General features: G+C 42.1%; 1 protein-coding gene across 4 annotated transcripts in view; it reads left to right on the forward strand.

Annotated features, from left to right (window-relative positions):
- SLIT3 (slit guidance ligand 3) overlaps window positions 1–19,792 on the forward strand; it is a 491,085-nt gene that overhangs the window by 272,564 nt on the left and 198,729 nt on the right. The gene's annotated exons all lie outside the window — the stretch shown is intronic.

Below are 19,792 nucleotides of genomic sequence, written 5' to 3' on the forward strand. Positions count from 1 at the left end.
TTCATGGGGAGCAACATTACGAGATAGGTGACCGCTGCCCTAGACAAAAGCTGTTTCAAAGGTGTTTGGTGTGTAAGAGGGAGGAGAGACGGGCGCTTGGCAGGCTTGTTCAGTGCAGTCATTGGCTTTTGGGGAGGATCCTTCTCTGAGGGCTGAAATAACACCACGTTGTGCTCTTCATGTACCACAAACTTTACACAGAGGCTGTTAAAGCTGCAGCACAGACTGAATAAAAGGTTTTGACAGTGAAAGCTGACTCTACCAGAGACGCAGCACATTAGATTTAGAGCGCTGTCATTGTAATGTAAATCCAATATTATCCTGAACTTGGTATCTGTGCAGATAATTTGCTTATTACTAATTGTAACTTGTTCACTTAAAGACTTTTTCTAGAATAGGTTTTCACAATATGAACTGCTGTAAAGCTTTCCCTGTCACCCCAAAGTTAATCCTGCAAAGCTGAGTGTCAGTACTCGTGAAAGCACATCATTCTGAGCCGAAATGGAGGGGGGCAGGAAGGACACGCGACCTCTCCAAAATTCAAACCCTCCCCATCCACCGTGAGTTAATGGGAGAGCAGCCCTGACCCAGTGCACACCTTCCTACAGCAGGGGAGGCCTGCCTGGCTGCTGCAGAGCTCACCCTTAAATTGCATGGGATGAAACAGCAAATGGCAGGTGCATCAAATAAGCGCCTGCCTCAGACACTGCTGGCACCTGGAGACTCAGCAGAGTCGCGACGTGTCCCGAGAGGAGGCAGGGCTGGGTGGGCAGCCCTGTGCCACTCCACGGGGGTCTGAACGCTCTGGTGATGCACAGGGCTGTCCCCAAGGGCTGGGTCCAGCTCAGGCTGATGCTCCAAGGAGCTCTGCCCTCTGTGTCAGCACAGGCTCAGCTGTCTGAGGCACCTGGTGGTGGCCGTGTCTGTCACAGCCCCTGTGTCCCCCAGGCTGGGACCCTGATGTGGATCACGTAGTAGGTGTTGTTCATGTTGAGCTAGCAGAAGGTTTCTGCGGAGTTTCTTACCTGGCAACTTATGTTAACAACAGTATTCTTTGAATTCTCTAGTAATAGCACTTTTCAGGAAAAGTAATGTGTTACCACTACAAAATTCTACCTGTCTGTCAGATTGAAAAGTCTACTGTGTGGTGAAAGAAAGGAAGACAGGAAAAAAAAGAACTCCTCTAAAATCGGCTTTTTTATTTTTTTTTTTCCTTTTGATGGACTGGTTGTCTGTATCTGCAGAGAGTGAATCAGTCCTCCCCTGACAGCAGACTGTGCTATAACTTTCACTAAATAGACTGGACAATAAATGGAGCTCTTTTTTGCAATATACTGAGTTCTGCAGGCTCTGCAGAAGTTGCTGGGAATGCATTCCTTCTCCCCACGTTGTAGTAAATGCTGAATTAGTTTATTTACCTCTCTGTTTTCAATTGGTTGCTTCTATGCCAGTTATTTATGGGTGAGAAAAGATGAGGCAATGAGAATATATAAAATAGATCATAATCAGTTATTTAGTGCATTTTTAATTTTCAGCACAGATACACTGCTACAGGAAAAATAATATTAATTCTAAAAGATGAGAAAACACATTGATAATATCTATTTCTAAGCTTATTTTTCTTGCAGTCACAAAATGTGTGTTTTATACTTCCAACATTATCTGAATTTTTTCCCATGTTTATCTTCAAAGAAAGTCTGAGCATTTATTCTGTCAAAATAAATTTGCTAAATGCCCCAGAGAATATAATATCTTTAGTTGTAAAACAGTCATAAATGTTAAAATTTACAACAATCTGAACCATCAAAGAACATTAACCAAATGAAACCAAATTTCAATCTTTCAGACCCACTGTGTATTTTACGCAGATATATTTTAACATATAATGCGGTATGTAGAAAATATTCAATGATTCTTGCAAAAATAAATCCAATTATCTGTTTGAACAGTTTGCCAGGGTACCAAATAACGTTTCTCCTTTATCTTAGTGAAATCTTGTGATTTTTTGATAATCAGTGTTTCCATTCCTGTACTTTTCTCCTCAAACACAGCCTGTCTACAGAATTCTAAATTTTGTCTATTACTCAAGGCAGAGCCGTGCTCAAAAAGCAAACTAAGAATACTTTCTTTAGAACCACTGTGGTTTCTGGATTGCACGTTTCATTCACCTTGAGCTCCTCAAAAAAACATGACTTCAAGGAGCTTGGTGATTCAGTAGCCCTTCAGTAGAAAGAAAGGAATTTTTGTGCAGCTGCCCTTCAAAACGCAGAGCACGCCGCGACCCGTGTGGCTTATTTCTTCTCACCAACAAGTTGTTTTCATTAGTAACCTCATTTTCTTGTTTTGCGTTATAAATATCTTCCCGTACCAGCTAGCAGCACAGAGGCAGAGGTGAAAACAAGGCTGAAATTTGTGCCCAAGATGAGAACTTGGCGAGGTGCAGGGAGCTGGGAACTCCATCTCCATCCGCCAACGACTTCGCGCTCTCGGTCGCCTCTGTTCTTGGGCGCCTCTGTGTCCCCGTGGCACAAAAAGTGCCACTGGTTTCATGGCCTCACCTACCTAGACCGCAAAGCAGGTGCTGAGCACTACTGCTGATGCTGAGTTTGGGGTTAAAAGATGCAAAAATGTTGAGTATAGGGTGTATTGGTGCCTTCGCTTGACTGTCTTTGCCTGTGCAGCAATTTAAAAATAATGTCTGAGAAATGACCTGCAGAACTGTTGGAGTTAAACGTCCTTAAACATCTTACCTACATCTGGTAGTTCTGTGTTGGGGCTGGCTTTTTCCTTCTTGTCTTAGATTTTCTGAACAGATCCTCATGAAGGGTTTGGTTTTTATCTGTTGATGAAATAGGAAATATTTCTTTGTTGACATAATTCCTGTGTCCCCCTTTTTATAAAACATATTTCAATGGGTTTGGTCTTGCATTCCAAGATGTAGAAAAGTGTGTGCAACAGCTGAAACAGCGATAAAATGGAAAATGGGCATGTGTCCCTAAATGAGTGGCAAAAGGTACTGTCTTATGACTTGTTAGCATAGAAATGCACAGAAATGTTGAAGAAAATTGGTGGGAAACCTTTGCTAATTAAAGATTTTTTAGTAGGGGAAGGTCTCTGCTCTGCTTAATTTTTACTTACGTCCTGTGGCAATGTCTGGCAATAACAGTATTATTGAGAAATATCTTTTACTCTAGCTGTAAGTATGATTCAAGGTTATTAAAAAAACCTCAAGACCAAACCAAAAACCCAGTGTAGTCTTCAAAATAATCAGACACTATTCCTTGTGCTGTGGCAGTATGCTGTTCATATATTTTGTATGTTAGAAATTAGTCCATCGTTTTATTTCCACATGCCCAAAATTATTAAGGACATGAAATAAAACATGTCTAGGGTTCAGAATTTCACCTCCAGTCTCTTGGGACACATGAATAAAAGAAATTGATTTCAAAATGGTTCAACCAGCTCAAACTGGATAAACTGGTAATATTGAGTGCCTGAGCATACTATTGTCATTAAACTGGGAGGGCTGAAGCATTTTTCTCAGTAAGAGACAGAACTCAGTTTAGCAAAAAGCCCATTAATTTATTTGTCAGTGTTTTGTCTCTCTGGAATAATGGGAAAACTGTGCGGTGGCATGGGAGTTGTACTGTGTGGACAGCCCAGAAAGAATTACAAGTCACTGTTGACAACTTAGGTGGAGTGTTTCCTTTTTTTTATTATATTGTAAAAGCTGTTTTTCTCCTGCTTTGTAATGATAGCCAGAGGGTCCATAGCTTGAACACATTCTGTTTGTTGCATAAGATTTTATCATGGCAAGAGCTAATCCTAGGAGGTCTGTTAAAGAAGGCAAATGGGTTCTTGCTGTACAGAGCTAGTACAGAAAGATTTGGGGGTTTGTTTCTTGTTAGCCACATTCATTGTAGGTCTTTCATATCATATGGCTGAGTTTAAAATCCTGCCTCCTGAGTTTCACCTGCTTTTGGAATGAATGAGCGCTGGCTGCCGCTGATCCCGCAGCCACACGCGCTCAGGGATCCAACAGTCCACTTTGGGTCCCTGAGTGTGAAACATCATGCCAATTCATCCACAAGTAATGATGAAAAAGTGCAAGTATAGTCATCCAAATATTTGTGACTTCAGTTCCAAATAGGCCCTAAATGTATTATATTAAAAAGATCATTTCTTCTGATTGCAAAATGTAATGAAGGTAAATAAAGCTGCACCACCTTTCCTTTCCTAATATCTTAAAGTAATGAGAGAAATTTAAATCCTTCTGTCGTGAATGCAGAATCTTTTCTCTCCAGATATTTCTGCCACACTCTTCTTCCTGCTCCATGGCAAACCCACAAAGAGTGGGATTCAATATATTCCTGTTATAAACAATTCTTTGATAAAAGGTTTAGTCTGTGCAGTTCCTAATAGAGATGTCGTATGAGTGTGATTATAATGCGCACTGCCTTTTGTCATGGCAAACTTTTAAGAACTTTTCTGAACATTAATCAATATTTTGTGCCGCAGCCAGGGTTTAATTGTTCCTAGGGCTGCCTCTGTATGCTGAACACTCAGTTATATAGTCAGTTTTACTTATTTGCAAAATGCTATTCTGGGCATGTCTTAACTAGATAGAAGATTTTTATTTGCTTTCACAACCTGGAGAGACAGGGAGCGAAAGTCATGACATAATTCTAAATATATGAGATGTCACTGCTTAATGAAAGCCTGAAAATGCCACACAAATGTGATTTCCTCCTCTATTTTGCTGCAAATTGCAATTGGTGGAGGCAATCAGGATCAAATTTGAACTCTGTAAATCATGTCCCTATAACTGATACCAAAATGCCAAAATACAATAATGAAAATGAGAATTTTTTTGTCAAATTATGTGCATAACTAACTTACTTATACTTGAGTACAGTGAAATTTAAATTATTGCAGTTTTTGATTTATGTTTTTTGTGGTTTGGGTTTTGGGGTTTTTAAGTTTTGGTTTTTTTGTTGTTGGTGTCTTTGGGGTTGGTTTTTACCTGAGGGTGTGTATTAGCTCAAATGTATGCAAATTAATAAATAAATAAAAGCAATTTAAAATCTTTACTTATTTCATCAGCCAACATGGAAAAATTATACTTGTAATAAAAAGTAATGGAAGGGAGTAACCATTGGCTGTTAATTGAAGTATGTACCTGCTTGGTGAAATTAGGTGAAAAACAAGGAGTTTGGCATGTCTAGGAGTATCAACAGCTTTCTGTGTTGAGCTTGTCTCACAGACAATCAAGTTATGCCAGAGGAGGTCAACAGTTGGTTTGGCAATAGAGAAATTGTGTGCCCAGAGTACAGAGGTATCAGTAGACAGATGGGAATTTCCCCTTCTTTTCACTCCGTTATTTGTTAGACTGTCCCTTAGTTTCTTCTCTTCCCATTCTTCCTGCCTCCTGTATCCCTGTCTGCAAGGGAAGGAGAGAGGCTCCCAGAGAACCTGGCTGTGGTTACTACAAGGTTTCAGTTACATAAATAGTCAGAAATAAGATTAACTGCAGAAATGCCTTTTTTGGGTGAACTTGTAGAAAGTGGAGTGCCCCCCCAGTGCACCCCAGGGAAAGGAGATGCATAATCAGCCTGATGAGTTGATGGAGGGACGATGGGCTGCATACATGGTTGCTTGATAAGAAATGTTTTTATTTGGTGATGCATGTCCGTGGAAGATCTGGTGTCCCTGCTCAAGATGGGGAAATGAAATCTGAGATAACCCCTGTTGTACAGCAGATTACAAATGGGAGGTTGGAAGTACGGCATGGTGAAAGGAACACTGTCCAGATGGCACCATGGTGACAGGCTTTATATCAAAGACCAGCCGAGACAAAATAAGAGTGGCTAAGAGAGGGTCTCTGAAAATCACTGATGCCTGTTACAGATGTAATGTAACTCTCTCTTTATGGGGAGAATATATTTGCATAAATTCATTGATCAATGATTTTGCTAATCCTGCCGTATTTCAGGCATGTCCTTGCAAATTGATGAACATTACTATCAGCCCTTGGTCCGGATGCCTAATTATGTTACATATTTAGAAAGATGGATTTTTCCCTTCCTGTAGCATATGTAGTAGTTGAATGCTGTGCTCATTCTCCTTCCCTGCCCCATTAGGTTGGAGGGTTTTTTCCCTTTAAGAATAGCCTGGAGCCATGCAGGCTGCAGAATTTACCAAGATAAGAGCAGTGGCAGGTTAGAATTATTAGTTTCATGAATCACTGACCAGTATGCTTTTTGAGGGAGCCCAGTTTTATGGGTTGTGTCATTTAAACCTGGTGCTGCAGTCGCTGCTCCGAGAGATTCCAAAGTCAAAACCCCAGGAGATACTGAGATTTCTGGCACACCTTCTCTCCCATGATATTAATTGTTTCATTTGCATGCTCTGCTCATCTTGTGACCTGCCCTCCCTCCCCTTTGACTAATACAGTTTCCTCGTCAGTAATACAAAAGATGTAGAACAAGCATTTTGACTGTTGAAAGTCAAATGAATGTGAACGACTTAATCCAGAGGACACTCAGCTGTGTGTTTCATGCTGATGTGCAGCTCAACACCTTAACCAAGAGCTGAGCTGAAGGCTAGGATGGAATAGAACTCCTTGCTGATAAAGTTGAGGCGATGGCACACTTCTGAGGGAACATGACGAGCTCAAGGTGGATGAGCAGTCATTTTATGCCATACTCTGCAGTTCATTGTTTCTATGACTCCCCAAGGCAGCAGGATGACGATGCTCCAGGAGCTGGATGTGGTTCTGTTGGCACCGCTGCAGCCTCTGTGGCTGGGGAGAGGCTGCATGTGTGTGCACCACAGGTTCCTGTGATATCACTGTCAGATATCCCGGGGTGTCCTCAGCCCTCCTGCGACACCAGGGTCCGGAGCTGGTGGTGTGTGTGGGAACTCCTGCTTCCTCCGGGCTCAGTCGCAACAGCAAAAAATGATCGATGCAAAAACATTTCAAAACACATAACTGTTTCCCTTCTTCTTTTCTGTGTGCAGCTAAAGGCATTGTTTGTGACCAGTAGGGGGGTAGATGGTTTGTCTTTCTCAGAGGTTGCTTTTGTCCCTCTGCTGTGCTAAGTACAACAGAGACAAAGGCTCTGAGCTGTAGCCAGTCTTTGTTCAAGGGAGGACTCAGAAGCCTGGAAAGAGAGAGTAAAACTGTTGTGGTAGCTCTGAATACAAGGATTGTTGAGCTCCCAATTGAAGCAAGATGTCAGAGATTTTACCTTAAACCGTAGCTGCAGGGACCAGGGTACTATGCATTGCATATTACTGGCATTATGCAATATTTTTAGCTTGGACAATAATATTGTGTCTCTAATAAATTAGAAATTAAATCAGTAATATGTAGATAGTTTGGAACTTCTTGGAAGTGAAGTAGATAACTATATCTGCACTGGAAAAAAATGCATTGGTAAAGCCTGCTTTTGATCTGAAGATCAAATAGTATCTTTTTTCTTGCTGTTCAAAAAGTTATGCATGTAATGTAGGTACATATCTGTGTATATGTGATGATGAGAGCATGTTAAAGTTAAGGTTAAATCAAGAAAAATATTTTTAAAACTTAAAAGGTAGGAATAAGATAAATATAGTTAGATTTTATTTATGTAGCTTATCTAGTCCTGGGCTTAGGAATGAAGAAAATTTAAGAGCTGCTTCTAGGACAGAAATAAAAAATAATGTCAAAGTCATAGGAAGACAAATAATCACTATTTTTACGTTTATTAAGTTATCATAAATGAACCCATTTCTTATTAACTGGTTCAATATTTTTGAAGAAGCATTACGTTTCTTTACGTTTAGAAAGCGTCCATTACATTTCTATTTTGAGGTGAATAATCTGACTGCACTGGATTTAATATTTACAAGCAATGAATGGCCATGCTTGGGACATCTGCACATCCTTAGAAACAAATCTAAAAATGCTGTAAGACCATCCAGAAACCTTTGTTATGATGTACCATATTGCTGGAGTGTTCTAGAGAAAATAGCTTGGCCAGCTGAAAAAGCATCAATGGCTACATAAAGCCATTTATGGAAACGACGTTCAGTTGTGCCGTTAACTTTTTAAAATTGTTTGCAAGGGGAAGACAATCCCCCTTGTCTTCTCAGTGCTGGGTGGGTTAAGGCTTCTTGGTCTGCAAGCACCAGACTGTCACTTGGAGTGGGCTTTATTTGAGGGTAAAGAGATGAGAATACTTGGAAGCCAGGCTGATGGCTGTGCTGGAGGGGTGAAGCAGCACAGAGTGGGCAAGGTCTCCGTTGGGTTGTGTCTGGGAGCAGCAGGGCTTTGCTGGAGAAGGAGTGTGGGGCAGGTGCCTGGTTTTGGCCCCCGTTGCAGGACGTGGATGGATGGATGGATGGATTGCCGCAATGCAGCACCGCTGCGACGCCGCCTTGGAGGCCGCCAGGAGCCCCCGCTAGTGCAGGAGGCGGCTGCGGGCTGGGCGGGCTCTGGGGAGGGGGAGCCCACCCCGCAGCACCCACGCTTCCTACTGGCTCCTTGGGCAATTCCAGTGGTGTCTTAAAAGGGTTGGGTCCATCCCGTCCGTGAGACATCCCGTCTTCCCGTCCGCGGGAAGGGCGTTAGGAGCCAGGTGAGCCGCTCCAGCCGAAACAGACCCTCCACGATGGCAGGTATATCTTATTTTGGGTGCATGCAGAGAAATGGTCGTGTATGGAGAGCAATAGACTCCTTTTATTTAGCTACAGCTTGAGCTTGTAGAATATTCCTGAGCAGATCATGGGCGCGTCGAATTTTTTCTGTGTATATTTTATTTTGTGCTTTTTCTCTGTGGACTGGAGGCAAATGAAACACTGTGAGTATTTGCTATTCAGATTCTTATGATTTCTTACCTGTATTGCATGGATATGAGAAGCAGGTATTGCTGCTTCTCATGGGTAGGTGGAGTTTGGGAGAAACGTAAAAATTGGAAAGATAGGCATTTTTAAACATATTGACCTTTTTCTTGGGTGGTACACACAAGCACTGTCTAATGCCTTATTAAAATAAAATCCTGATGGAAAGCAGATCCCTTTCCAGCTTTACCAAGAAACGTAATTGCCCTTGTCTAGAAACTACATGTAGTCTTTGTTCTTCCATAGCATTTCTTTCCTCTAAAAACGTGTAACTTTTCCTTAACAACTGCCCATATATGCAAGTTTAAATTCACAGAATGTGTGTATCACCCATTCCCTATTTCATTCATGGGGATTTATGCTAGCCTATATTTTAGCCTTAATTTCCAGCATGGATGAGTTGCATATAGGTGCATGACATACCGTTAGAATATAAAACTATTCCACAAATACCTTCTCAGTCTCTTGCACCTTGGGGAGACAATTTCAGCAGTTAAGGTGAATTGTTCCCTCTTTAAAAGATTTTCTTGTTTTCGTTCCTCTGCTGTCCAAAGTCAGGAAGTGCCTTTGCGGTTCTTTGCCGCACCATGGCCATTGTCCTCTCACTGGAGCTATGGAAGATCTCTTCCTGCTGCTCTCTCCCAGTGGGAATGCCAGTGGCCTTGGGAGCTGAGGGGCAGCTGAGGCACTGAGATCGCAGTGGGCTCTGGCCAGAGCAATAAGGGGCATTATTTTGCCTGCAGGACCCGCTGGTTCTGCTGTTGGGAGAAAAATTGCACCCAGGGATTCTGGCAGTCCCTGCTCTGTGGATTCCCATTGCCTCCTCTTACAAAGCGTTGGTAGAACCTTTTACGTTTGGCTGAGCTGCCTCAGTGCCGTGTCACTGTGGGGCTGGTGGCTCGTCCCTCTTTGTTCCCAGAGGGCAGCACGAGCCCTGCAGCCCTGCAGGCGCTGCCGCATTGCGGCACTGAGGTGTTCATGGGCTGCCACCATCCCAAGGAGACTGAGCGTGGCCGCAGAGCGCCCACAGTGGGTGCAGAACAGCATTTTTATCATTTTCCCTACCTCAGAAAAGGCAACTAGTTTCTGCCTGCCGCTCACAATGGCTTTTCTGTTGGTGTGTGTTACTCGGAGGAGCATGGAGGTGATGTTCATTGTAGGGGAAGGCTGTAAGAATAGAGAATATTATAGAATTTTTTTACCATAAAGCTGTAGCAATAAGCCTGCAGTGTACTCAGGACAGGACAAATTAAAACACAGCTTTGAAGAATGATACCGTTCCTTTCTGATCCAATGTTAATCAATTTCTTTAGAATGTCTTTTGGTGAAGTCCTGTAAGGAAATAGTAACGCTCGGCTGACTGAATGCTGAAACATTTTACCTTGGAAATCTCCATCATTAAAAGCCTTCAGCCTGAACAAATTATCAAAGTTGCTTGCTCCTTTCAAATTTTGGAGTTGAACTGTGTTAGTTTGAATTGGATTGTGTTTATAAAGCTGTTTCAGCTTCAGAAAGGACTAATCTGAAAGAACTCTTTAGGCAGGGACCTGAGAAACTGCTTTATTTTGCTGAGGAGCTGATGCAACAAATATAAGGTTTGTATAATTTCACTTCATGTTGTTGATTCTTTTTCATCTTTTCCATAAATTCACTCTGGTAGGCTTTCAGACCTCTGTGTGCATTGAGAACTCAATCCTGTTTCCATTGATTTTTGTCAGGAGCAGCACAGAATCCATAAACCAGAGTTCTTGACATGCATGCAGTTGGGGGACACCAAGAGCCCTGCTTGGTATCTCTGTATAGCCTAAAAAAAACCCAAAACCCCAAAACCAACTCTACTTAACAATGAATTGATATTAAAGTGAAATAATTGTATTGTAAGATTATTGTATTAATTCATTGAACAAGAGCTTTTCAAATGAATCTACAAAACAAAATTTAGGGGAGTTTAAAGGGAATGCAATTATATTTTTGATTTTGGTGGCTCCTGCAAAAATCTGTGCCTAAATAAATGGATTGCAGGGACTAGATTCACTCCCTGCTGAAATCAGCAATGGGATTTGCTCTGACTTAGCAGACATTGGTCTGGGTATAATGACAATTGGAGTTGTTCCCAGTGGTTTTAGGCAATAATGTCAGCCCTGAAATTTGGTACCATAGAGAAACATCAAAACCACCCTAATGATGCAAAAGATTTACTCAGTGTTCACATAAATACTTTTATTTCTCTTAGTCCAAATCAAAATTGTGGGTGTAATTGGGACTTAGAGCCACAGCAGGCATTCCCAATACAGTGTACTGAAAATTGTGTATCCTTTGGGCAAAGACCTGAGAAAATTTCTTGATTCAAAAATAAAAAGGAAAGCCAATGTTTCATTTGCAGTTTTTGAGTGTAGAAGAAAAACTCATTGGAGAATCCTTCATTCAAAAATAAAGCAGTGGCAGAATAATTTCAGCCTGCATTCTCTTGTCTTTGCACCACTGCTTTTATATTTTAATTCAGGCTGAATGGAATTTGTATTTTCTGCCTAGAATTAAAGTGCCATGTAAGAGATTGAAAAGCTGATTGAAACTTCTCTAAAAAGCTTTTTCAACTCTCACTAGGCATAGATGTTAGAAAGAATTGGGAGATGCAACTGGTATATGTATTTTGTACAGCTGATAGAGGTGATTTGATTGTGTGGGAAAATAGCAATGTCTTTCAGTGCACAGAAAGAGCAACTTCCTCTAGGAGAAGCAATAAGACATTTCATGTCAGACCACGTGAATGACATTCTTGATTTAACATCTAACAAAGTACACAATTAAATTTGTACCCACTTTCTCTGTATAAACTTTATTATGTTTTATTTTACCTTATCCTGTTCTCTGCTTTATCTTGTTCTGGAATATTTTATTTATTTAGGTGTTGGTGTAAGTAAGTAAATTCAGGCATAATTATATGTATGTGAATATCTAAAAATATCTATAAATGATCTATAATTATCTATAATTTACCTATAGATTCATGGCTAAAGGTAACACCAGAAAGGTTCGGCAATATGTTACCAAAATCCTTAATTTTGCTCATGCTTGGTTTTTTTTGGCCTTTTGTCCATTTCCGCTGACTCCCAATCTCTTTATCTGGGTAACTTGCCCAACATTTTCTTGCTGCAAGTTCTCTTTTTTTCCCTGTCCCCTGTTCTTAACCTCAGCTCCTGAGCTTGCCCATCCCAGAGACTCCAGCCAAGGCACAGCCAGACTCCAGGGAGAATTAATGCAGTAATTGCAGGAATTCAGTTTATATACCCTAAAGTTATCACTGTGAGCATCCTGGTTCTTGCCAGGTGACAAAACAGGCAAGTTAAACGTAGAATCTGTTATTATAATAACTCAAATTCCCTAAAGCCTGATGTTTTTGAAAGTAATCTCACTCCTTCAAGGAGGAAAAAAAAAATCTTCCTTAAACATCTGGCCTTTATAATAAACTTAAATAGCTAAAATCTGACAGTTATATGCAAATTAAAATTAGCCACAGAATGGGAAGAACCAGGCAATTGCAGCAGTAAACACTGTCGGCAGTTTTGTGTATAATTCTGTGCTAAGCTTATTTACTTTATTTTTTCCATACATTTCTAAAATGAAGATTTTCTTCCCTCTGTATCCCTGAGATGTTCATATTTCTGATGCCAGCTTCCCAAGTTAATAGTGCTGGAGCCTCTCACGTTGCTGTGACGAGAATATTTGCGAACACATTGTCAAAAGCCTAATACCAGAACAGAAACCACAAATTGGCAACCAGTTATTTTTATTTCAGTGGCTTCTTGGTGTCACCTGGAGGCTATTTAGTCCATTATTTGCCTGGGCTAACGTTGTGTTTAAAAATAGCGCTTTTCTGGTGCCAACTCATTTTAGAGTTGGGTACAAATATTGAGACAAACCCCCAGCTGTTATTGCTTGTGCTGCTAATTTGAGGTGTCAGCTCAGAGCTCTGCTGCTCTGTGGCAGTGAATGAGGCCCCTTGTGAGATCATTATGTTTCCTAACAGTGCTGAGGAACAGATTAATCAGTGCGGCATCAGTTGCTTTCATTATCTGCCCACATGGTAGATGTGGGCTTTAACTTAAACAGTCTGTGGTGAGATCAAGGAATTGAGTACAAGAGGCACTCGGGGCTCACCACAGCCCACAGGAGATGCAGTTGAGTTTTGGGCATTGCCTGACAAGCAAACCTTGAAAACTGAGGGTGGCTGCGCTCACTGCTGAGGGATGGAGGGCTAAAGCCACTTTGCTTTTTCATCAGAGGCCATGAGAAACAGTAAATATTGAATTCAATACAAATTCCTCCTGACCTGTGTGAAAAATAGCTCTGTACAACTATTGGAAATACAGCTCCTTTTGCCCTGCAATCTGTAAGTTAATTACAAACATTAATTATGGCAGTGTTTGAAACTCAAGTCTTGTGTTTATTACTAAATATAGATTTAGATTTACTAAATATAGATTTAGATTCACTTTTTGGAATTGTTGCTGTTAGTTTTATTGGGTCTTATATCAGGGCTGGAGAGGGTCAGAAGTTGTCATCCCCTGTCCGTCCCTGGGCCAGGCCCATCCAATGCCATTCCTGACAAGGATTCATTTACTATTTTATTACAGGCTTCCCTCCCAATGGCTGCACACTCTGTAACTGCTCTTTTCTCTATTTTTCCTGTTCTTATTGTAAGAAACATTTTCCGTATATCTAATGAAAATCCCTCTTTCTGAAATGTAAACCTGTTACTGCTTTGCTTACCCCCTGCCTGTGTGCATACAAGGAACGGAGGGTGTCTTTATCCTTTGCAGTGACATTTTGTGTAGCTGAATGGAGCTTTAAAAGTGATGTGAAACTGCTAACACAGAGGTCTAAGGAAATGGCACTGTTAGTGCTAAATTATGCTGCTGGTCAGCTCCCAGATTCATGTTTCATCTCTGCATTTCAGACAGACCCTGAGATTCTCCTTTTATCTGCATAAATACTGATAGTGATGTCTAATCTTGCACAGACTCAACTGTTTCACTCCACATGTGCACTGGGAAAAAAGGTTCCTTCACTTTTATTTACCAGCACTACACACACAGACAGCCCCCAAATCTTTGGGGTCTTGGATAAATCATGTTTCTGGCACTGCCAGGGACAGAGTAGTGTTGTATTTGAGCTCCATTGGCAACTTAGGCAGAGCTGTTCAGCCTTTTCTTTTTTTTTTTTTTCCTCTTTTTTTGCCTCACTTCACCCACTTCTGAGTAGATGTAACATTATCAAAAAAAACTATTAGCACGAGAGGCTTAATTATGCTTGGAGATGCCTTGGTTAAGTCTGAATGGATTTCCTGGTCTCATTTAGTGGATGTATAGTTGCACTGGGGATGGGAGCTGGGAGCCATGGCAGTAATCTGGGAGTATGACAGTAATTCACTCCTGGGAGCACTCCCAGCTGCAGACACACCATTTGTAGCTCTCCATTGCATGCACATGGATAATAATCTTGCATTAGGCCCAATTACATGGTGTTGTGGACACACAACAGGGGGATTACACACCCAGCCAGGAGCGCCCAGTGACAGAGCAGGGGGGTAATTGGAGGAGACAGAAGGAAATGTTGGTTGTTAGTGCTCCCAGTGCTGCAGGGCCTGGCACAGCTCAGCCCCACCAGCCTGCTCCCCTTGCCTCTGCTGCTCCCTTTCAGTGCCTCACTCTCAAAATCCAGGTTTATATAGAGGGAGTAACCCAGCACCACCTTTTCACAAAGTGTTGAGAGAGTTTTGATTAGGAAAAGGAGCTGAACATCGTTGTTTAACTTAGAGTGAAGCCCACAGACACATGGAAGCCTGTGCTGCCAAGGAAGGGCTGGAGTTTGTAGGATTCCTGATATCACATCCTGTGTTAGAAACCTGTAAAAAGTCTGCACTGCTTAAACATAAAATCCACTCGAACCCAGAAATAATCTAGTACATGAGATGGTGCCCTTTCAGATCCCTTCCTTCATTTATGGGATGTCTCACAGACGAGATGGACCCAGCCCTTTTAAGACACCACTGGAATTGCCCAAGGAGCCAGTAAATGGGTCTGAATATTTCTTTCTAACTGAGAATTTTGCAAAAGCTGTGGTGTCTCATGGTCAGCCAAATGTGACACAGAAGCAGGCTGGTGTGGACCAAAACTCTCTAGTAACCATGGGAGATGCTTATTAAGCCTTGGGGAAAAGTGTTTTCCCAACTGGAATTGAGTTTGAATTCAAATGTCTCCGTTTGATTAGCTGTCTTGCTAATCAGCTGCAGATGTGGAATGGGGAGGAAACCAGTCCCTGTTACTGACAAGTAGCAAAGGGCATCTTCAGCATCCAGCAGGTTCTCCCCTGCCCCTTCACTTGAATCAGTTCAGGTTGAAACAAGAAGGAAGCCTCACTGTGGCTATTGCACTGGACTGATGCACATTCTGAAAATGCCTTGAACTTAGAAAAATGGAAATCTGCGTTGTTTTTTTTTTTCCTTTTGTCAATGATCAACTAGGATACCAGAATTTTTTTTTAATCTGGACAATAGCAGGTGGTATTGTCATCAGTGTTGTGTGTTAAACAAAAAAAAAAAAACAACCCTCCTATACATTGTCCTGCTTAAGTGTGACTGGAAAACATTAGGACAGTCATTTTTTACTAAGTGTAAAAAGATATTTACTTTACTAAGATATTATATTGTAATACCTTTACTAAGATATTATGTAAGTAATATCTTAGTAGATATTTCTGTTCAGTTGTATACCTTTTTCTGTCAGAGGAGATCCTTTTGGTACTAAATCAGATTAGAGCATGTGGACATGTTGTCATGAAAGTATCTGATTTCAGATGAAAAAGCTGACAGGCATTCTGATGTTTATTATATGCTCTTAATTACAATAATTGAATTCTAAGTAATGGAAGCAAAATCTCTGTGTGATCTGTGATATACAGAAATGAGATTGAATATTGACCTGACTGCCTGGGATTTCTGCTCTCTGAATTCATCCAAGGGACCTGAAAGGGTGCTTAGAGTTTCTGAGTATTTAAAATAAAATATTTGTACTATTAGCAGGGTTGAAAATTTAAGTAGTTTCCTTTTTCTCAAGGCTTCTGCCATAAAAGTTGTGTGATTTCTTCTAGAACTAGGAGTATTGTTTTTTTCTGACTCTAATCAGTCCTATGCAGGGTGGAGAAAGGTGTAAAGGATAATGCATAAATATTATTGAAAAAACCAGAGACAACACAGTCATTTCTGCAGGCTAGTGTATTTACATTTAAATGTATTTACATTGTGTCTGTGTCAGGGAGCTGCAGTGGTGTTCATGAATTTGGAGCAAGTCAGTAGAGAAAAAAATGCAACTGCATGGAATTAAAATTGCACCAGAAGTTTGAGGAAGGAGATAAGTAATTGTTTTCAAATCGTGACAGCATTGCAGACTGAGCACTCTTTCCTTTAGGAAAATTCTGATTAGTGGGGGCTATAAATCAGTTTTCTGTTTCAGAGGGAGGGAGGGAGGGAGGCAGCTCCCCGAGCGCCTGCAGCCAGTCTGGGCGAGTGGCAGGGCGGTGGGCTGGGAGAGCAGCTCCTCTGGGGCTGTAAATTGGAGTCAGTGGGGCTCTGCCAGCTCTCAGTGCTGGGGGCTGGGCCACCCCAGAGAGTGCTGAGCTCACCTCCTGCATCTCCCAAGCAGTCCTTGGAGGATCCTTAGGGCTGCTGCAGTCTGCTTCTGCTTACCCTGCAGGATGTGACAAGGATCACAGCCCAAGGTGGGAAGTTGGCTGGCATAAATAACATTGTCTGTAACCCCAGTTTCCTGAGTCAGCACTTTGGGTGTGAATAGTTTACAGGGAGAGGACTTCTCAATGAGAGGACAGTGCTTTGTCAAGGGTCTGGAAGAGGTGGAAGGTTTAAGGGGCTGAGGACCACTCAGCAGGATATGTGTCCCCTTATGGTGCTGGAGGAGTCAGAAGATTCTGGAATTCCTATTTCTCACAGCTTCCTGGTATTTACAGATCTCTTTCTATGGATTTGAATTTTGGGCGGATCAGTCTGAGGCTGGGACCTTGAAACATCCAGCAAACAACTGGAGCATCATTTATTTTTTCCCTTCATATACTAAAAATGCTGCTTGTGTTGTGTGTTCACCCCTGCCAGGGCACATCTCTTAAAAAATCATTTCTGGGAAGGAATGTGCTTGATAGAAAGCCTTGCAGGATGTCTCTAGAGCACATCTGTACCTGAACACGTTCCCACTGCTGGGAGCTGAGAGCTGTGCAGCCACAGCAGCAGGGTTAAATCCCTGCTTGTGTTGTGTGTTCACCCCTGCCAGGGCACATCTCTTAAAAAATCATTTCTGGGAATGATGTGCTTGATGGAAAACCTTGCAGGATGTCTCTAGAGCACATCTCTACCTGAACACGTTGCCATGCCAAGGTTCCACTGCCTGGGAGCTGAGAGGGTTCAATCCCTGCAGCTCCAGCTGGGCTCTGGTGCAGGCAGTTCACTGGCAATTAGTGCCCTTTGCAGTGTTTGGCCTCCTCTCTTCTGAAATAATTGCTGTTATCATAGATGTTTTATTGCCTTCATTATGGTTAACATTTAAATATCAATGAAATAGTATTCTACTAAGTTATCTGTGCAGTAGCTGTCTGCTAGAGTTATCCCTGAAATTTGTGTGTAAAGAGAATATTAATTCAGTGCTGATTTAGGATTCTTAGAAGGAGGGTTGTATATTTGTCAATGAACTATGGGGAACCTTTGCTTATTTGAAAATAAGCAAGTATTTGAAACCCTTGCAAAACCTGAGCCACTCTCATTTGGTATCTTGTGAGCAGAAATGCTGTGTGATTGGAATAATGCTTAGTCTGTTGAATATAAATATTTTAAGAACCAGTAAAATATTTTTGAATCATCAAGTCATAACAGGTGACCTTTCTGCATGCAGATGGATTGCAGTGAGGGACAGGGATGTGCTCTCTGTGCAGAAGGAAGCTCACTGTCGCAGCCTGCTCTGCCTGAATCCAATCCACATCCTTTAGAAATCAACAGAAAAATCCCTCTTGAATTCCTATGGCCCCCATTGACTCCTGTAGTGCCATATGAGACTGATTCAGACATCAGCTACCTCTGTGATTTAATCTTTGTGAGCTGACTCCACATGTGGCTTTTATTTATCACTGCATACCTAAAATCTTCCATCCCACTGCATTACTCATTTTAAAGTAACAAGCAGCAAAAGCACAGGGTTGTCTCAGAATTATATTTTTATGCTTACAGAGAAAAAAAATGGTGATGCAATTATAAATTCCATTTCTGAGCCCTGTTTGAACTTCCCAACATGTAAAGAGCAAACACATACAGATTCTGAAGGGTGGGTGTGTTGATGTGTTTATTCATGCACTCTCAGCGGGTTTGTTCCCTTTCTGAAATTGTTGTTCAGGCTTGTTTTTGGCTCATTGACCACAAAAGACTTTGGTTCCATCACTGGGTAAATAAGGTAATGGAGCACTCGCACTGTGTGACAGAGGGGTTCATTTTGCCCCAGTGGGGTGTGAGTTGTCCCTGTGACCTCAGCAGGGACTGAGGCAGGGCTTGCAGCCCTAGCCCTGTGCTCAGGGTGCCACAGCACAGCACAGCCCTGCAGGCACAGCTGGCACAGCTGGCAGCTCCAATGCTGACTCCCAGCTCTCCTGCTGGAGCTGACAGTGTTTCCCTCTTCATCTTGCCCTTTACATTTTTAGTAGGCTGCCTTTGAGTCCTTGGGCATTGAGAACCTGAATCCACAAACCCAGTGGTTTGTACACCCAATACTTGGCTGTGTGTTCCTCGTCCAATTTTTAATATCTCTGAGTTTTCCAGAGGATCTGGAATGAATGCTACATGTGATACTCTAAGTTATCATGTGCTAAGACAGCTCTTATCAGCCTGGTGTGTGAACGTGTGTGACTTGACTGATACAGATCTCTGGCAGCGGACCTCAGATTTCCAAAACTCTGCTTTTACTGACATAACTCTGCTCACAGATTTGGAAAGGAAGGGTAACTTTGCTGTGTTGGTGCAGATTGCTGTCATGGCAATGTCAGCCCCCAAGCTGGCTCCAGATTGCCAGTGCATCCATCTGGTGCAGCACTCTGCTGGAATAGCAGCTCTGGAGACTGCTTGGGTGCTGTCCTGCCAGCATGCAGCACAGCAGCAGCAGCAAAACAAGCTGCCAGTGTCAGAGCTGCTCCCACCCTGCTCCTGAGAGTGCCTGTGCAGGGCCAGGGTACCCTGCAACCTCCTGGCCTTGCCAAAGTGTGTGTGTGTGTCTTCCTGTGTACCCAAAACCCAGCCTTCATAGGGTAAAATCTAATTAGCTGTAATCTGCTGATGTTTTAGATGATGGCTCTGCCAAGGGATTTCTAGGCAGAATTGTAAAAATGGTTTTTGAGTTGGCAGATGACCAAGAAAGAGAGTTAACTCCTGGAAGACTTTTCTAGAGCTTTTGATTAAATGTCCTACACAAATAGATGACATTGGAATAGCTGAGTAGTTCAGGGAAGGATGAGGTGCTGTTCCTGCTTCAGCAGGCATGTATTGAGGTATTCTTCAGTACATACATAAGCACACAAAAGCACTGTCTGCTGCCAGAGTGGCCCTGTGGCATTCTGTGCCCTGTGTAGAAAGTAGAGGCTGCTTCCTGCCCTGCTGCATGTTTCAAACAGGCAGGGGCAGGACTGGCCACGCTGGGACACTGAGTGACACCAGCCCTGTCCATTCTCATGACAAACTGTATTTGCAGATCTGGTGCTCTTGCAGCATGGCAATTATGCCCCGTTGAAGTGCTTTCCATTTCCTGTGCTATCCTGATAAACTTTATAGCTTCTAATTTGCTGGAGAGTCATTGATATAATTAGGAGC

Source organism: Melospiza melodia, chromosome 14, assembly GCF_035770615.1.
Source record: "Melospiza melodia melodia isolate bMelMel2 chromosome 14, bMelMel2.pri, whole genome shotgun sequence".
Taxonomy (NCBI): domain Eukaryota; kingdom Metazoa; phylum Chordata; class Aves; order Passeriformes; family Passerellidae; genus Melospiza; species Melospiza melodia.